This window comes from Arachis hypogaea, chromosome 20, assembly GCF_003086295.3.
Source record: "Arachis hypogaea cultivar Tifrunner chromosome 20, arahy.Tifrunner.gnm2.J5K5, whole genome shotgun sequence".
NCBI lineage: Eukaryota > Viridiplantae > Streptophyta > Magnoliopsida > Fabales > Fabaceae > Arachis > Arachis hypogaea.
The window spans coordinates 90278671-90299756 of record NC_092055.1 but is presented as its reverse complement, the minus strand read 5'-3'; the positions used below and the strand labels follow the sequence as shown (position 1 = coordinate 90299756).

At 37.8% G+C, this 21086-nt stretch overlaps 1 non-coding gene across 1 annotated transcript; it reads right to left on the bottom strand.

Moving 5' to 3' along the window:
* Positions 1–2069: 2069 nt before the first annotated feature.
* On the bottom strand, positions 2070–2177 carry LOC112787803 (small nucleolar RNA R71). Its single transcript, XR_003195194.1, has one exon. It is a non-coding gene; the product is annotated as a small nucleolar RNA R71 (small nucleolar RNA).
* Between the last annotated feature and the right edge of the window lie 18909 nt (positions 2178–21086).

Here is a 21086-nt window from a genome sequence, read left to right as displayed (position 1 = left end):
GCTGCTGTTCCAGATCCAAAAGATTTACATGCTAAAGCTTGACTGGCTATTAAGCCATGTCTAACCCTCAGATTGGAGCTTTAGAATAAGAGTGCAAGATTCCTGGAATTCATATTAAAAATTTTGGAATCCTTATTTTTCTTTTTCACATTAATTTTCAAAAAATACCAAAAAAATTAGAAAATCAAAAAAATCAAAAATATTTTGTGTTTCTTGTTTGAGTCTTGAGTCAATTTTTAAGTTTGGTGTCAATTGCATACTTATCTTGCATTTTTTGAAAATTGCATTCATGCATTGCATTCATCATGATCTTCAAGTTGTTCTTGATAAACCTTCTTGATTGATCTTCATATTATATTGTTTTGTGTTATATGGTGTTTTTCATATGCATTCTTGAATTCTTAGTGTCTAAGCATTAAAGATTTCTAAGTTTGGTGTCTTGCATGTTTTCTTTGCATAAAAAATTTTTCAAAAATATGTTCTTGATGTTCATCATGATCTTCAAAGTGTTCTTGGTGTTCATCTTGACATTCATAGCATTCTTGCATGCATTCATTGTTTTGATCCAAAATTTTCATGCATTGAGTCTTTTTCATGTTTTTCTCTCTCATCATTAAAAATTCAAAAAAAAAAAATATCTTTCCCTTTTTCACTCATAAATTTCGAAAATTTGAGTTGACTTTTTCAAAAATTTTTAAAATCTAGTTGTATTTATGAGTCAAATCAAATTTTTAATTTAAAAATCTTATCTTTTCAAAATCTTTTTCAAAAATCAAATCTTTTTCATTTTTCTTAGTTATTTTCAAAAATTTTAAAAATATTTTTCAAAAATCTTTTTCTTATCTTTATCACATAATTTTTGAAAATAACATCATCAATTAATGTTTTGATTCAAAAATTTCAAGCTTGTTACTTACTTGTTAAGAAAGATTCAAACTTTAAGTTCTAGAATCATATCTTGTGATTTCTTGTGAATCAAGTCATTAATTGTGATTTTAAAAATCACGTCTTTTTCAAAACTAATTTCAATCATATCTTTTCAAAAATATCTTTTTATCTTATCTTTTTCAAAATCATATCTTTTTCAAATTTGTTTCAACTAACTAACTAACTTTTTGTTTGTTTCTTATCTTTTTCAAAACTACCTAACTAACCCTCTCTCTCTAATTTTCGAAAATATCTTCCTCTTTTTCAAAAATTCTTTTTAATTAACTAATTATTTCAAAATTTAATTTTAATTTATTTCTTCTTTTAATTTTCGAAAATCACTAACTCTTTTTCAAAAATTATTTTCGAAAACCTCCCCCTCTCATCCTCTTCTATTTATTTATTTATTTACTAACATCTCTTCCTCACTCACCAAAAATCCGAACCCCCTCTCTCTCTCTGAGTTCAGATTTTCTCTTCTTCTTTTCTTCTACTCTTCTTTTCTTCTTCTACTTACATAAGGGAACCTCTATACCTGGGCAAAAAGGATCCCTATTATTATTATTTTTTTGTTCCCTCTTTTTCATATGAGCAGGAGCAAAGACAAGAATATTCTTGTTGAAGCAGATCCAGAACCTGAAAGGACTCTGAAGAGGAAACTAAGAGAAGCTAAATTACAACAATCCAGCAAGTACCTTTCAGAAATTTTCGAACAAGAAGAGGAGATGGCAGCCGAAAATAATAATAATGCAAGGAGGATGCTTGGTGACTTTACTGCACCTAATTCCAATTTACATGGAAGAAGCATCTCCATCCCCACCATTGGAGCAAACAATTTTGAGCTGAAACCTCAATTAGTTTCTCTGATGCAGCAGAACTGAAACCTCAATTAGTTTCTCAATTAGTTCCATGGACTTCCATCTGAAGATCCTTTTCAGTTCTTAACTGAATTTTTGCAGATCTGTGATACTGTTAAGACTAATGGAGTAGATCCTGAAGTCTATAGGCTCATGCTTTTCCCTTTTGCTGTAAGAGACAGAGCTAGAGTGTGGTTGGACTCTCAACCCAAAGATAGCCTGAACTCTTGGGATAAGCTGGTCACGGCTTTCTTAGCCAAGTTCTTTCCTCCTCAAAAGCTTAGTAAGCTTAGAGTGGATGTTCAAACCTTCAAACAGAAAGAAGGTGAATCCCTCTATGAAGCTTGGGAGAGATACAAGCAACTGACCAAAAAGTATCCTTCTGACATGCTTTCAGAATGGACCATCCTGGATATATTATATGATGGTCTGTCTGAATTAGCTAAGATGTCATTGGATACTTCTGCAGGTGGATCCATTCACCTAAAGAAAACGCCTGCAGAAGCTCAAGAACTCATTGACATGGTTGCTAATAACCAGTTCATGTACACTTCTGAGAGGAATCCTGTGAGCAATGGGACGCCTCAGAAGAAGGGAGTTCTTGAAATTGATACTCTGAATGCCATATTGGCTCAGAACAAAATATTGACTCAGCAAGTCAATATGATTTCTCAGAGTCTGAATGGAATGCAAGCTGCATCCAACAGTACTCAAGAGGCGCCTTCTGAAGAAGAGGCCTATGATCCTGAAAACCCTGCAATAGCAGAGGTGAATTACATGGGTGAACCATCTAGAAACACCTATAATCCCTTATGGAGAAATCACCCAAATCTCTCATTGAAGGATCAAAAGCCTCAATAAGGCTTTAATAATGGTGGAAGAAATAGGTTTAACAATAGTAAACCTTTTCCATCATCCACTCAGCAACAGACAGAGAACTCTGAACAAAATATTTCTAATTTAGCAAACTTAGTCTCTGATCTATCTAAGGCCACTGTGAGTTTCATGAATGAAACAAGGTCTTCCATTAGAAATTTGGAAGCACAAGTGGGCCAGCTGAGTAAGAAGATTACTGAAACTCCTCATAGTACTCTCCCAAGCAATACAGAAGAAAATCCAAAAGGAGAGTGCAAGGCCATTGAAATGACCATCATGGCCGAAACCACAAAAGAGGAGGAGGACGTGATTCCCAAGGAGGAAGACCTCCTGGGACGTCCAGTGATCAATAAGGAGTTTCCCTCTGAGGAACCAAAGGAATCTGAGGCTCAACTAGAGACTATAGAGATTCCATTAAACCTCCTTATGCCATTCATGAGCTTTGATGAGTATTCCTCTTCTGAAGAGAATGAGGATGTTACTGAGGAGCAAGTTACCAAGTACCTTGGTGCAATCAGGAAGCTAAATGCCAAATTATTTGGTATTGAGACTTGGGAAGATGAACCTCCCTTGTTCATCAATGAACTAAGTGATCTGGATCAACTGACATTGCCTCAGAAGAAACAGGATCCTGGAAAGTTCCTAATACCTTGTACCATAGGCACCATGATCTTTGAAAAGGCTCTGTGTGACCTTGGTTCAGGGATAAACCTCATGCCCCTCTCTGTAATAGAGAAACTAGGAATCTTTAGGGTGCAAGCTGCTAAAATCTCATTAGAGATGGTAGACAATTCAAGAAAACAGGCTTACGGACAAGTAGAGGACGTGTTAGTAAAGGTTGAAGGCTGATGAGCGGATAATTTATACGCTCTTTGGCATTGTTTTTAGTATGTTTTTAGTAGAATCTAGTTACTTTTAGGGATGTTTTCATTAGTTTTTATGCTAAATTCACATTTCTGGACTTTACTATGAGTTTGTGTGTTTTTCTGTGATTTCAGGTATTTTCTGGCTGAAATTGAGGGACTTGAGCAAAAATCAGATTCAGAGGTTGAAGAAGGACTGCTGATGCTGTTGGATTCTGACCTCCCTGCACTCAAAGTGGGTTTTCTGGAGCTAAAAAACTCAAAATGGCGCGTTTTCAACTGCGTTGGAAATTAGACATCCAGGGCTTTCCAGCAATGTATAATAGTTTATACTTTGAACGAGTTTAGATGATGTAAAAGGGCGTTGAACGCCAGTTCTATGCTGCTGTCTGGAATTAAACGCCAGAAACAAGTCACAAACCAGAGTTGAACGCCAGAAATACGTTACAACCTGGCGTTCAACTCCAGAAAGAGCCTCTGAACGTGTAACATTCAAGCTCAGCCCAAGCACACACCAAGTGGGCCCCGGAAGTGGATTTATGCATCAATTACTTACTTCTATAAACCCTAGTAGCTAGTTTATTATAAATAGGACTTTTTACTATTGTATTGTTCATCTTTGATTATCTTTGGATGCAGAGTTCTTAGATCATGGGGGCTGGCCATTCGGCCATGCCTGGACCTTTCACTTATGTATTTTTAACGGTAGAGTTTCTGCACTCCATAGATTAAGGTGTGGAGCTCTGCTGTTCCTTAAAGATTAATGCAAAGTACTACTGTTTTTCTATTCAAATCAACATATTCCGCTTCTAAGATATTCATTTGCACTTCAACCTGAATGTGATGAACGTGACAATCATCATCATTTCCTATGAACGCGTGCCTGACAACCACTTCCGTTCTACTTTAGATTGAATGAGTATCTCTTGGATCTCTTAATCAGAATCTTCGTGGTATAAGCTAGATTGATGGCGGCATTCATGAGAGTCCGGAAAGTCTAAACCTTGTCTGTGGTATTCCGAGTAGGACTCTGGGATTGAATGACTGTGACAGACTTCAAACTCATGAGTGCTGGGCGTAGTGACAGACGCAAAAGGAGGGTGAATCCTATTCCAGTATGATCGAGAACCTCAGATGATTAGTCGTACTGTGACAGAGCATTTGGACAATTTTCACAAGAGGATCGGATGCAGCCATTGGCAAGGGTGACGCCTCCAGACGATTAGCCATGCAGTGACAGTGCATCGGACCATTTTCCAGAGAGGATCAAAAGTAGCCATTGACAACGGTGATGTCCTTACATAAAGCCAGCCATAGAAAGGAGTAAGACTGATTGGATGAAGACAGCAGGAAAGCAGAGGTTTAGAGGGACGAAAGCATCTCCATGCATTTATCTGAAATTCTCACCAAGGATTTACATAAGTATTTCTATCCCTATTTTATTATTAATATTCGAAAACTCCATAACCATTCTATATCTGCCTGACTGAGATTTACAAGATGACCATAGCTTGCTTCATACTAACAATCTCCGTGGGATCGACCCTTACTCGCGTAAGGTTTATTACTTGGACGACCCAGTGCACTTGCTGGTTAGTTGTGCGAAGTTGAGATTACAATTGAGCGTACCATGTTGATGGCACCATTGATGATCACAATTTCATGCACCAAAGGCCTTTACATCCCTGCTGATTTCATAGTCCTAGATACTGGGAAGGACGAGGATAAATCCATGGTGGACGAAATTGTGATTACACTTTGATTATGTAAAACTCATCGCTCTTTCTTTCCCTGGTAATGGCGCCAAACACATGATGCCAATACCATGGTTCACAACTTCGCACAACTAACCAGCAAGTGCACTGGGTCGTCCAAGTAATACCTTACGTGAGTAAGGGTCGAATCCCACGGAGATTGTTGGTATGAAGCAAGCTATGGTCACCTTGTAAATCTCAGTCAGGAGAATATAAAATAGTGATGGGGTTTTCGAAAATAATTAATAAAATAAGGATAGAGATACTTATGTAAATCATTGGTTAGAATTTCAGATAAGCGCATAGAGATGCTTTCGTTCCTCTGAACCTCTGCTTTCCTGCTGTCTTCATCCAATCAGTCTTACTCCTTTCCATGGCTGGCTTTATGTGATACATCACCATTGTCAATGGCTACTTTCGGTCTTCTCTCGGGAAAATGATCCAAATGCCCTGTCACGGCACAACTAATCGTCTGGAGGCATCACCCTTGTCAATGGTTTCATCTTATCCTCTCAGTGAAAATGGTCAACGCACCCTGTCACGGCACGGCTATTCATCTGTCGGTTCTCGATCATGCTGGAATAGGATTTACTATCCTTTTGCGTCTGTCACTACGCCCAGCAATCGCGAGTTTGAAGCTCGTCACAGTCATTCAATCATTGAATCCTACTCGGAATACCACAGACAAGGTTTAGACTTTCCGAATTCTCTTGAATGCCGCCATCATTCTAGCTTACACCACGAAGATTCTGATTAAGAGATCTAAGAGATACTCATTCAGTCGAAGGTAGAACGGAAGTGGTTGTCAGGCACGTGTTCATAGGGAATGATGATGATTGTCACGTTCATCACATTCAGATTGAAGTGCGAATGAATATCTTAGAAGTGAAATAGGATGAATTGAATAGAAAATAATAGTACTTTGCATTAATATTTGAGAAACAGCAGAGCTCCACACCTTAATCTATGGAGTGTAGAAACTCTACCGTTGAAAATACATAAGTGAAAGGTCCAGGCATGGCCAAATGGCCAGCCCCTCTGATCTAAAAACCAAGCGTCCAAAGATAATCAAAGGATCAGAAGATAATCCAAAGATTCAAAGACGTCTAATACAATAGTAAAAAGTCCTATTTATAATAAACTAGCTACTAGGGTTTACAAAAGTAAGTAATTGATGCATAAATCCACTTCCGGGGCCAACTTGGTGTGTGCTTGGGCTGAGCTTGATTGTTACACGTGTAGAGGTCATTCCTGGAGTTGAACGCCAGTTTTGGTGCCATTTTGGGCGTTGAACTCCACTTTGCAACTTGTTTTTGGCGCTGGACGCCAGAATTGGGTAGAGAGCTGGCGTTGAACGCCAGTTTGTGTCGTCTAAACTTGGGCAAAGTATGGACTATTATCATTGCTGGAAAGCCCTGGATGTCTGCTTTCCAACGCAATTGGAAGTGCGCCATTTCGAGTTCTGTAGCTCCATAAAATCCACTTTGAGTGCAGGGAGGTCAGAATCCAACAGCATCAGCAGTCCTTCTTCAACCTCTGAATCTGATTTTTGCTCAAGTCCCTCAATTTCAGCCAGAAAATACCTGAAATCACAGAAAAACACACAAACTCATAGTAAAGTCCAGAAATGTGAATTTAACATAAAAACTAATGAAAACATCCCTAAAAGTAACTAGAACTTACTAAAAACATACTAAAAACAATGTCAAAAAGCGTATAAATTATCCGCTCATCAATCCATCATCCTTGGAAGACCCTTCCTAGCCACAGCAAGAGCTGTGATTGATGTTGACAGAAGCGAACTAGTCCTTCAATTGAATGAGGACTCCCTTGTGTTTAAAACTCAAGGTCATCCTTCTGTAAACATGGAAAAGAGGCACAGTAAGCTTCTCTCAAAACAGAGTCAACCAGAGCCCCCACAGTCAAACTCTAAGTTTGGTGTTGGGAGGCCACAACCAAACTCTAAGTTTGGTGTTGAACTCCTATATCCAAACTCTAAGTTTGGTGTTGGGGAGTCTCAACAATGCTCTGAACATCTGTGAGGCTCCATGAGAGCCCACTGTCAAGCTATTGACATTAAAGAAGCTCTTGTTGGGAGGAAACCCAATTTTTATTTATCTAATTTTAATTTATTTTTATTGTTATTTCATGTTTTATTAGGTTCATGATCATGTGGAGTCACAAAATAAATATAAAAATTGAAAACGGAATCAAAAATAGCAGAAGAAAAATCACACCCTGGAGGAGGATCTCACTGGCGTTTAAACGCCAGTAAAGAGCATCTGTCTGACGTTCAACGCCAGAACAGAGCATGTTTATGGCGTTGAACGCCAGAAACAAGCAGCATCCTGGTGTTCAGACGCCAAAAATGCACAGTGAAGAAGAGCTGGCGCTGAACGCCAGAAACAAGCATCTGGTTGGCGTTCAACGCCAGAAATATGCTGCATCTGGGCGTTGAACGCCTAGAACAAGCATCAATTCGGCGTTTAAATGCCAGAATTGCATGCAAAGGCGTTTTATATGCCTAATGGGTGCAGGGATGTAAATCCTTGACACCTCAGGATCTGTGGACACCACAGGATCATCTCAGCATCTGTGGACCCCACAGGATCCCCACCTACCACTACTCACTCTCTTCCCTCTTCTCAATGTTCATCCTCTCTTCCTAATAAACACTCTTCCCCAAAACTCTTCACCAATCACCTCAATCTCTCTTCCCTATCACCACTTTACCACTCACATCCATCCACTCTTCCCCATAAACCTACCTCATAAACCCCACCTACCTTCAAAATTCAAAATCAATTTCCCACCCAAAACCCACCCTTATGGCCGAACCTTACCCCCCCTCCCTTCCCTATATAAAGCCCTCCATTCTTCTTCATTTTCACACAACACAACCCTCTCTTCCCCTTCTTGGCCGAAACACATCTCTCTCCCTCCTCTCTTCCATATTTTCTTCTTCTTCTTCATCTATTCTTTCTTCTCTTGCTCGAGGGCGAGCAATATTCTAAGTTTGGTGTGGTAAAAGCATAAGCTTTTTGTTTTTCTATTACCATTGATGGAACCTAAGACCGGAGAATCCTCTAGAAAAGGGAAAGGAAAGACAAAAGCTTCCACCTCCAAGTCATGGGAGATGGAAAGATTCATCTCCAAAGCTCATCAAGACCACTTCTATGATGTTGTGGCCAAGAAGAAGGTGATCCCCGAGGTCCCTTTCAAACTCAAGAGAAATGAGTATCCGGAGATCCGACATGAGATCCATAGAAGAGGTTGGGAAGTTCTAACAAACCCCATCCAACAAGTCGGAACTCTAATGGTTCAAGCGTTCTATGCTAATGCATGGATCACAAGGAACCATGATCAAAGTAAGAACCCGAACCCAAAGAATTATCTCACCATGGTTCGGGGGAATTACTTAGATTTTATTCCGAAAAATGTAAGGTTGGCGTTCAACTTGCCAATGATGGAAGAGAACGCACGCCCCTACACAAGGAGAGTCAACTTTGATCAAAGGTTGGACCAAGTCCTCATGAACATATGTGTGGAAGGAGCTCAATGGAAGATTGACTCAAAAGGCAAACCGGTTCAACTGAGAAGACTGGACCTTAAGCCTGTAGCTAGAGGATAGTTGGAGTTCATTCAACGCTCAATCATTCCCACTAGCAACCGGTCTGAAGTTACTATAGACCGGGCCATCATGATCCATAGCATCATGATTGGAGAAGAGGTGGAGGTTCATGAGATTATACCTCAAGAACTCTACAAGGTCGCTGACAAGTCCTCCACTATGGCAAGGTTAGCTTTTCCTCACCTCATTTGCCATCTATGCAATTTGGCTAGGATTGACATAGAAGGAGACATTCCCATTGAGGAAGAGAAGCCCATCACTAAGAAAAGGATGGAGCAAACAAGAGAGCCCATTCATGGAGCTCAAGAGACACATGAAGCTCATCACCATGAGATCCCGGAGATGCCTCAATTGCATTTTCCTCCACAAAACTATCGGGAGCAAATCAACACCTCCCTAGGAGAATTAAGTTCCAACATGGGACAATTAAGGGTGGAACATCAAGAGCACTCCATCATCCTTCATGAAATTAGAGAAGATCAGAAATTAATGAGGGAGGAGCAATAAAGACAAGGAAGAGACATAGAAGAGCTCAAGGACATCATTGGTTCCTCAAGAAGGAAACGCCACCATCACTAAGGTGGACTCATTCCTTGTTCTTAAATTATCTGTTTTTTGTTTTCTTTATGTTAAGTGCTTATCCATGTTTGTGTCTTATTACATGATCATTAGTATTCAGTAACTATGTCTTAAAGTTATGAATCTCCTATGAATCCATCACCTCTCTTAAATGAAAAAATGTTTTAATTCAAAAGAACAAGAAGTACATGAGTTTCGAATTTATCCTTGAACTTAGTTTAATTATATTGATGTGGTGACAATACTTTTTGTTTTCTAAATGAATGCTTGAACAGTGCATATGTCTTTTGAAGTTGTTGTTTATGAATGTTAAATATGTTGGCTCTTGAAAGAATGATGACAAGGAGACATGTTATTTGATAATCTGAAAAATCATAAAAATGATTCTTGAAGCAAGAAAAAGCAGCAAAGAACAAAGCTTGTAGAAAAAAAAAAGAGAAAAAAAAATAGCAAAAAAAAAAGGAAGAAAAAGCAAGCAGAAAAAGCCAAAAGCTCTTAAAACTAAAAGGCAAGAGCAAAAAGCCAATAACCCTTAAAACCAAAAGGCAAGGGTAAGAAAAAGGATCCCAAGGCTTTGAGCATCAGTGGATAGGAGGGCCTAAAGGAATAAAATCCTGGCCTAAGCGGCTAAACCAAGCTGTCCCTAACTATGTGCTTGTGGCGTGAAGGTGTCAAGTGAAAACTTGAGACTGAGCGGTTAAAGTCAAGGTACAAAGCAAAAGAAGAGTGTGCTTAAGAACCCTGGACACCTCTAATTGGGGACTTTAGCAAAGCTGAGTCAAAATCTGAAAAGGTTCACCCAGTTATATGTTTGTGGCATTTATGTATCCGGTGGTAATACTGGAAAACAAAGTGCTTAGGGTCACGGCCAAGACTCATAAAGTAGCTGTGTTCAAGAATCAACATACTGAACTAGGAGAATCAATAACACTATCTAAACTCTGAGTTCCTATAGATGCCAATCATTCTGAACTTCAATGGATGAAGTGATATGCCAAAACTATTCAAGAGGCAAAAAGCTACAAGTCCCGCTCATCTGATTGGAGCTATGTTTCATTGATGGTTTGTAATTTATAGTATATTCTCTTATTTTTATCCTATTTTATTTTCAGTTGCTTGGGGACAAGCAACAATTTAAGTTTGGTGTTGTGATGAGCGGAAAATTTATACGCTTTTTGGCATTGTTTTTAGTAGAATCTAGTTACTTTTAGGGATGTTTCTATTAGTTTTTATGTTAAATTCACATTTCTGGACTTTACTATGAGTTTGTGTGTTTTTCTATGATTTCAGGTATTTTCTGGCTAAAATTGAGGGACTTGAGCAAAAATCAGATTCAGAGGTTGAAGAAGGACTGCTGATGCTGTTGGATTCTGACCTCCCTGCACTCAAAGTTGATTTTCTGGAGCTACAAAACTCAAAATGGCGCGCTTCTAATTGCGTTGAAAAGTAGACATCCAGGGCTTTCCAGCAGTATATAATAGTCCATATTTTGGCCGAGTTTAGATGACATAAAAGGGCGTTGAACGCTAGTGTTACGCTACAGTCTGGAGTTAAACGCCAAAAACACGTTACAAGCCAGAGTTGAACGCCAGAAATACGTTACAAACTGGCGTTCAACTCCAAGAATGACCTCTCTACGTGGAAACTTCAAGCTCAGCCCAAGCACACACCAAGTGGGCCCCGAAAGTGGATTTATGTATCAATTACTTACTTCTATAAACCCTAGTAACTAGTTTAGTATAAATAGGACTTTTTACTATTGTATTTGACATCCTGGATTGTATTTTTGATCCGGTGATCACGTTTGGGGGCTGGCCATTCGGCCATGCCTGGACCTTCATCACTTATGTATTTTTAACGGTAGAGTTTCTACACTCCATAGATTAAGGTGTGGAGCTCTGCTGTTCCTTATGAATCAATACACAGTACTACTGCTTTTCTATTCAATTCAACTTGTTCTGCTTCTAAGATATTCATTCACACTTCAACATGAATGTGATGAACGTGACAATCATCATCATTCCCCCACGAACTCGTGCCTGAAAATCACTTCCGTTCCACCTTAGATTGAATGATTATCTCGTGGATCTCTTAATCAGAATCTTTGTGGTATAAGCTAGATTGATGGCGGCATTCATGAGAATCTGGAAAGTCTAAACCTTGTCTGTGGTATTTCGAGTAGGATTCTGGGATTGAATGACTGTGACGAACTTCAAACTCGCGAGTGCTGGGCGTAGTGACAGACGCAAAAGGAGGGTGAATCCTATTCCAGTATGATCGAGAACCTCAGATGATTAGTCGTGCTGTGACAGAGCATTTGGACCATTTTCACAAGAGGATAGGATACAGCCATTGACCACGGTGATGCCTCCAGATAATTAGCCATGCAGTGACAGCGCATCGGACCATTTTCACAGAGAGGATGAAAAGTAGCCATTGACAATGGTGATGTCCTTACATAAAGCCAGCCATGGAAAGGAGTAAGATTGATTGGATGAAGACAGCAGGAAAGCAGAAGTTCAGAGGAACGAAAGTATCTCCATACGCTTATCTGAAATTCTCACTAATGATATACATAAGTATTTCTATCTTTATTTTTTGTCTATTTATTATTTATTTTCGAAAACTCCATAACTATTTTATATCCGCCTGACTGAGATTTACAAGGTGACCATAGCTTGCTTCATACCAACAATCTCCGTGGGATCGACCCTTACTCACGTAAGGTTTTATTAATTGGATGACCCAGTGCACTTGCTGGTTAGTTGTATCGAAGTTGTGAATGAAAAACAATTTATTAAGACGTGCGTACAGAGATTTTGGCGCCGTTTCCTGAGATCACAATTTCGTGCACCACTTACAGCGAAGTTCTTCTTTCTATAAGAAGAAAATCTAGACCATCGAGCAAATCTCTTCATCACAAAGTATGGACTATTATATATTACCAAAAAGCTCTGGAAATCAGATTTCTATAGTCATTGAGAGCGCTCCATTTCGACTTCTTTAGCTCTAGAAAACACTTCCGAATGCAGGTAGGACAGATCCGTACAGCATCTGCAGTGGTTTCTCTGTCTCTGAATCAGACTTCTGCTCCAGCTCCTCAATTTCAGCTAGAAAATACCTGAAATTGTCCAAAAATACAAAAAGTCATAGTAAAATTCAAAAATGTGAATTTAACACAAACCTATAAACAATTAACAAAAACTAAATAAAAACTACTAAAAACTATATGAAAAAGATACCAAAAAGCGTATAAAATATCCGCTCATCACAACACCAAACTTAAACCGTTGCTTGTCCCCAAGCAACTAAAAACACAGTAGGATAAAAAAGAAAATTAAGATAAAGATAAATTTTTAAGTTTCAAATAAAGCTTAGTTAAAATAAGATGAGCGGGACTTAGTAGTTTTTTCCTTCTGAATAGTTTTGGCATCTCACTATCCATTGAAACTTAAAATGGTTGGCATCGTTAGGAACTTAGAATCCATATGATATCATTGACTCTCTTAGTTAAGCTTATTTTGATTCTTGAACACAGCTTTCTGAGTCTTGGCTATGACCCTAAGCACTCTGTTTTCCAGTATTACCACCGGATACATTCATGCCTGATGCCAGGACATCTTGGCCAGTTTCACTGACCTTTTCTTTACTGTTTTTAGGATAGTTTCATGCATTCCCTTAGGAAATAAGCTAGTTTTGGGTAGATATTCACTTACATCTTGATTCAAGCATACATTGTGCATTTTACATATTTCATGAGGATTTTGCATGAGTTTAGTGACAAATTGTATGTTGCATTACCCATGACTTGGACTAGAACTTTGATGCACTCTATTGCTTGATTTTTGGACCAAAGGAAGCAAGGAATGGGAGGTAACTTGCAAAGTTAATGAGAAAAGTGATTGCCAATAACGCTCTCGAAGCCATTATTGACCACGTTAAGAGTCACGTTAACTAAGTTAACGAGAACTCTAACGTGGAGAGGGGAAGTTGAGCCAACGTTAGTGACACTTAACATTGTCACTAACGTTGGTAAATGCTCATAAGTGGCCACATTAGAGTCCACGTTAACTTAGTTAACGTGGCCTCTAACGTTAGAAAGGGGGAGAAATGCCAACGTTAGTGACATTCAACATTGTCACTAACGTTGGCCTAAGGAGAAATATACCACGTTAAGGTTAACGTGGGAGCTAACGTAAGAAGCAAGAGTGGTCGACAACGTTAGTGACACCCAACATTGTCACTAACGTTGGAAGCAACCACACAACCCCCCAAGGAGCCACGTTAACCTCCACGTTAACTTAGTTAACGTGGAAGCTAACGTTGATGAGTGAAAGAATGGCCAACGTTAGTGACACTCAACATTGTCACTAACGTTGGGGATGGCTAAGCATGGCCACGTTAGAAGCCACGTTAACCTAGTTAACGTGGACTCTAACGTGAGACATAGGGGCACCTTGGAACGTTAGTGACAATGTTGAGTGTCACTAACGTTCTCGAAGGATGGCAAGCCCACGTTAAAGAGCCACGTTAACTAAGTTAACGTGGGCTCTAACGTGGGAACAAAGGGGGCTTTTCAAAGTTATTGGGAATGTTAAGTCTCAATAACGTGTGCGAAGGACTTAGAGGCAACATTAGTGGCAACGTTTGTGCCACTAACGTTGAAGTTAACGTGGCTTTTACTTAGGAACGTTAGTGAGAAAGTTGATTGTCACTAACGTTCTCGAACTCATATTTTCACTAAACGTTAACACCCCTAACGTCCTGAGCTAAAGTCTCTGCCCACTTCACATTTTCTCTCTGCAAGTAAAGCCAAGCCCAAATGAAGAAGAGAACTGCTTCAAACTCAAGATCCAAGGGCCCAAGACTTGAAGAGCCAACTAGAAGCTGAGAAAAGTAGTATATATAGGAGTAGCTTTGAATTGTTTAGGAGTTCTGGAAGTTGGGGGGAAAAAGAGAACTACTCTCTGTATTTTACCTTCTCTGCATTTTCTAGTTTTCTGATGTATTCTCCATCTTTATTTTCATTTTCTAGAGCTATGAACAACTAAACCCCTTTCATTGGGTTAGGGAGCTCTGTTGTAGTTTGATAGATCAATACTAATTTTCATTATTCTTCTTCTATCTTTTCTCTTGATTTTACTTGAAAGCTTTCGATCTTCATCCAATTGGGTAGTTATCTTCGAAAAGAAGCTATTCAAACTTGGATCTCTTTTGAACCTTGAAAGAGGAATGAAGAGATCAAGCTAGAAATGCTTTCTCATGCTGAACCAAATTGGGTTTGGATGGGTATGTGACTATAACCCTCTCAATACTTGATTTGGAAAATACATCTGGTATAATCAGTGACCATACTTCATCTCTTCTCATGAGCAATTGACCAAGGAATTGGCTATTGATCAAGATTTGAGAGATTGAATTTGTAATTCAATCAATTAAGATTGCCAAGGAGATCAATGAGTGCATTGATTGAGGAAGAGATGAAAATGAACTTGATCCGGAGAATTGTAACATCTCCTAAGCCCAATGAACTCCCCATCTCTGATCTTACCCATTCTCTTTAATTTCTGCCATTTACTTTTATGAGCAAATCCCCCATTCCCATTTACAATTCTGCAATTTACTTTCAGTCATTTACTTCCAGTCCTTTAATTCTAGCATTTACTTTTCTGTTATTTACATTCCCGCCATTTTATTTTCTGCAACTCTCAACCCAAATTCTGGATTCGCTCAACTAGAACATTCTTCTAATTAAAGTTGCTTGATCAATCAATCCCTGTGGGATTCGACCTCACTCTATTGTGAGTTTTTACTTGACGACGAATTCGGTACACTTGCCGAAGGAAATTTGTTGAGAGACAGTTTCCACCCGCATCAATGCCACAGACACTTTACCTGGGTGAACCTTTTCAGATTGTGACTTAGCTTTGCTAGAGTCCCCGGATAGAGGTGTCTAGAGTTCTTAAGCAGACTCTTTTTGCTTTGGACCACGAGTTTAACCGCTCAGTCTCAAGCTTTTCACTTGACACCTTCACGCCACAAGCACATGGTTAGGAATAGCTTATTTTCGCCGCTTAGCCTAGGATTTTATTCCTTTGGGCCCTCCTTTACATTAATGCTCAATGCCTTGAGTCCTTTTACTGCCCTCCTTTTCCTACATTTTTGGGCAGTAATGGATTTTTCTGCTTTTTTTTTTATTTTTTCTTTTTCTTTTTTGCCATTTTTTTCTTTTTTGCATGCATCTATTTTTTTCTTTTACAACATGCTTTTTCTTTTGCTTTTTGCTGCTTTTTCTTGCTTCAAGAATCAACTTTTAGATTTTTTAGATTATCAATAATACTTTTCCTTTTTTTCTTATTCTTTCAAGGGCCAACATTCTAAAATTTCAACTTCAAATATGCACTATTTAATCATACATTCAGAAAACAAAAGCAAATGACACCACATCAAACTAATTAAACTAATATTATTTTAAACTTGAAATTTATGCATCTCTAAATTCTTTTCAATAAAAATTTTCATTTAAGCAAGGTGAGAGATATATGGGACATTTTACAACTTTTTAAGACATCAATGCAAATGATCATGCAACTAGGTCAAGAAAATAGATAAATAAACAGACAAAAAACAAAAAAATAACAGGAAAGGGGTGTAAAGAGAACGAATCCACCTTTAATGGTGCTGTTTAGTGCTCCTCCTTGAGGATCCAATGTGCTGCTTGATCTCTTCTATGTCATCCCTTTGCCTTTGTCGCTCTTCCCTCATAGCCCTTTGGTCTTCCTTTATGGCCCTTTGATCTTCTCTTATTTCATTGAGGGTGGTGGCATGTCCTTGATGCTTCATCCTTAATTGCTCCATGTTAGTGCTCAATTCTCCAAGAGAAGTTTGCCATTGATCCCAATAGCTTTGGCGAGGAAAATACATCCCTTGAGGTATCTCAGGGATCTCATACTGAGGTGGGGGCACAAGCTCTTGTGCATGCTCTCTAGTTTGCTTCATTCGCTTCTTAGTGATGGGCTTATCCTCCCCAATGGAGACATCTCCATTTATGATAATTCCAATTAAATTGCATAGGTGATAGATGAGGTGTGGGAATGCCAATCTGGCATTGGTGTGAGGCTTCTTTGCTACCTTGTACAATTCTTGAGGAATCACCTCATGTACTTCCACCTCAGTTCTAATCATGATGCAGTGAATCATGATGGCTCTGTCAATGGTCACTTCCGACTGGTTGCTAGTAGGGATGGTGGATCTTTTGATGAATTATAACCATCCTCTAGCTATGGGCTTTAGGTCAACCCTTCTTAGTTGAATGGGCTTGCCTTGGGAATACCTTTTCCACTGTGCGCCTTCTACACAGATATCTGAGAGTACTTGATCTAATCTCTGATCCTGGTTGACTTTCCTAGTGTAAGGATGGAGGTCTCCTTGCAATAGAGGCAAGTTGAATGCCAACTTCACACTTTTCGGGCTGAAATCTAAGATTCTTCCTCGGACTATGGTGATCCAATTCCTTGGATTTGGGTTCACATTAGTGTCATGGTTTTTGGTAACCTATGAATTAGCATAGAACTCTTGCACCATGAGAATCCCAATATCTTGAATGGGATTGATTAGGACTTCCCAACCTCTTCTCCGGATTTCTCTTCGGATTTCCGGATACTCATTTTTCTTGAGCATGAAAGGGACCTCAGGGATCACTTTCTTCTCAACCACTACTTCATAGAAGTGGTCTTGATGAGCTTTGGTGATGAAGTTATCCATCTCCCAAGATTTAGGGGGATTGGATATTGCCTTTCCTTTTCGTAAATATTTACAATAAGAAAATATAGTTTACAAATATTTACAATAACTAATAATAAGGCACACGTTTGTAATTCCCCGGCAACGGCGCCATTTTGACAAACGAATTTTTGCTAGTAAAGAATTCACAAAAGTAATCACGTTGTAAGTATAGTTTCTAAACCAACAAAGAATCCTTTCGTACAAAAAAATTGTTTGTCACTAAAGCAAACCCACTAAAATTAATAACCGAAGTATTTAAACCTCGGGTCATCTCTCAAGGAATTGCAGGGAGGTGTGTTACTTATAATTGGTTATGGAAAAGTATAATTTTGGGTTTTTGAAAGGTTGAACAAGGAATGTAAATTGCAAGAAAGTAAATTAATAACTAGAAAAACTCTTGGCAAGGTATGAAAACTAGACGTCCTATCCTAGTTATCCTTATCAATTGTGATGAGAATTGTTTGTTGCTACCACTTAGTTAACCCTTACCGAATAAAGGAAAGTCAAGTGGACTAATCAATTTGATTCCTCAACTCCTAGTCAACTCCTAAGGAAAGACTAGCTTTAGAGGGATCCAAATCAACCAGCAACTCTCAATTATCAATCAACAAGGGAGTTTGATAACTCAAGCGTCTCCAATTACTCAACCAAATCTAAGAATGTAAAAAGCTAAATTAAAATCATAAATATGAAATACCTGAAATTGCATTAAATAAAGAAATCAAATCTAACATGGAGTTCATAAACTAAATTGGGAAAATAAATAAACTAGAATGCTAAAATAAATAAAAGCAGAAGAGAAATTAAATTAAAGGAACATTGAACTTGGAATTGAGAAGAGATAAACCTAAAACTAAGAGAAATCCTAAAACCTAGAGAGAGGAGAGAGCCTCTCTCTAGAAACTACATCTAAAACCTAAATTATGAATAATGAGAAGTGTCCCCTGCGTCTCTGCTTGTCCCCTAGCTTTAGTCTGCGTTTCTGGGCCGAAAACTCAGTCCAAACTCAGCCCAAAATCGCCCCAGCGTTTACTGCGATTTCTACACGTGGCGCATGTCACGCGTACGCGTCAGTCACACGTACGCATCGATGGTCATCCTTGCGTGTCACGTGTACGCGTCAGATACGCGCACGCGTTGCTGTGCAACTTCGCTTTTCAGGCGTACGCGTCAGGTACGCGCGCGCGTCGCCATGGAAAGCTCCAAATCACGCGCACGCATCGTTCCTCGCTGGTCAGCTCCTTGGTTTCTTGTGTTCCTTCCATTTTTGCAAGCTTTCTTTCCATCCTCTAAGCCATTCCTGCCCTATAAAGCCTAAAAACACTTAACACACAGATCACGGCATTGAATGGTATAAAGGGGAATTAAAATATACAATTTAAAGGCTTAGGAAGCAAGTTTTCAACCATAGAACAAAATTGGGAAGGAATTGTAAAATCATGCAAATCATATGAATAAATGAGTAAAGAGTTGATAAAAACCACTCAAATTAGCACAAGATAAACCACAAAATAGTGGGTTATCAATCAGCCTTTCCCAAGAGTCAAGACTCTCTCTAGGTTAGGCATCCAACCATAGCTTAGCTCTGTCTCTCAAAGCAAAGGGAAAGAGCATAAGCTTGTAGACTTCAGGATTAACTCCATTAGTCTTTACAGTATCACAGATCTGTAAGAACTCAGCTAAAAACTGATGTAGATCTTCCATTAGAAGTCTATGGAATTTGCAGTTTTGCTGCAAAAGAGAGACTAACTGAGGCTTAAGCTCAAAATTGTTAGCTCCAATGACAGGTACAACAATGCTTCTACCATAAAAGTTAGAGGTAGGCTTGGTGAAGTCACCAAAGACCTTTCTTGGCTCCTCTTGTGGTTCGGCCATGTCTTCTATTTCTTGTTCAAAACTTTCTGAAAGGTCTCTTCCGGAGTGTTGTTCTTTAGCTAGTTGTAAATGCCTCCTTAGAGTCTTCTCAGGTTCAGGATCAGGAGTCAAGAGGGGTTCTTTATCCCTGTTCCTGGTCATAAATAAGAAGAAAAGAAAAAAAGAAGGAAAAGAAGAAAGCTCTTTGTGCCAATTGGCAAGAAGCTCCTCCTTAAAGTCAGAAGTAAAGAAAGAAGAAGAAGAAAGAAAAGAAGTAAAAGAGAAATACCTTGGAAATAGTATATAAGAGTAAAGAAGAGAAGATAGAAAAAGTGAAGATGAAAGATGAGAGAGGGTGAGAAAAGTTGAATAATAAGATGTGAGAAGAAGAGTAGTATAAATAGAAAGAGTAAATAAGAGTTAAAATATTTTTATTTTTATTTATTTATTTTCAAAAATTAGCTAATTAATTTAAAAGGAATTTAAAATTTAAATGTTAAATTTTCGAAAATAGAGGAGAAAGAAGGAGAAGAAGTTTTCGAAAATTAAGAGAGATGAGAGTTAGTTAGGTTGTTTTAAAAAAGAAGAGAGAGAAGAAGAGAAGTAATTTTCGAAACTTAAGGAGGGAAGAGTTAGTTATGAGGTTTTGAAAAAGAAGAGAGAGAAGAGAAGATATTAATTAAGAAAATGTTCGAATTTAAAATAAGATAGAAGATAAGATAAGAAATAAAAAATTTGAAATTGATTTTTAAAAAAAAGATAGGATTTTGAAATTTAATTTTGAAAAAGATTTAATTTTTAAAAATTTGAAAATTGAAAAAGATAAGATAAGATTTTTAAATTTTGAAAAAGATAAGATGAGATTTTGAAAAAGATAAGATTTTTTTTAAAAAAGATATAATTTTTATTTTTGAAAAATTTTGATTTTTGAAAACTTGAAAACTAAGATATGATAAGATAAAATTTTAAAATCTAAATCTGAATTTTATTTTAAAAAATTTTAAAAGTAATAAAAAGATAAGATAGAAAAGATATATATATTTTTTATTTTTGAATTTTATGATGAAAGGGAAAAACAAGGAAAATACACAAGACTTAAAATTTTTAGATCTAGCACTCCTTTATTTTTGAAAATTTGGAGGAAAATACAAGGGGACACCAAACTTAAAAATTTTAAGATCAAAACATAAACAAGACTCAAGAACACTTTGAAGACTCACCCGAACACAAAGAACAAGACTTAAAGACTCAAAGAACACAAGAACACAAAAAGAACACCAAACTTAAAATTTTTAGAAAACTAAAAAGAAATTTTTGAAAATTAAAGAAAAATAACAAGAAAATACCAAACTTAAAGACTTGACACAAGATTTAAACAAAGAAAATATTTTTGAAAAGTTTTTAGGAAGAAGGACTCAAGAAAAATCGAAAAACTCAACAAGAACAAAAACAAAAGACTCAAACTAAGAACAAAGATCAATAAATATTTTTGAAAAGTTTTTAGAATTTTTTTGAAAAATTAAAGAAGAAGAAAACAAAAATAAAAGACTAAAATCAAAGTTATACTCTTGCAAAAATCAAAGACTCAACAAGAACATAAATTGAACAAAGAAAAGAAAAATATTTTTGAAAAGATTTTAAAATTTTTTTTTTCAAAAATTTTGAAGAAGAAAACAAAAATTAAAAGACTCAAACAAAAATAAAAATTACCAGATCTTGGGAGCAAGATAATCCTTCAGTTTGTCCAAGCTCATCAATCCCCAGCAACGGCGCCAAAAAAGTTGGTAGCACGAATCCTCACACTTTCGTACTGTTGTACCAGCAAGTGCACTGGGTCATCCAAGTAATACCTGAACGAGTCAGGGTCGATCCCAAGGAGATTGTGGTTTGAAGCAAGCTATGGTTATCTTACAGGTCTTAGTAAGGCAGATCAGAAAGTTGTTGGATATGGAATTGTATT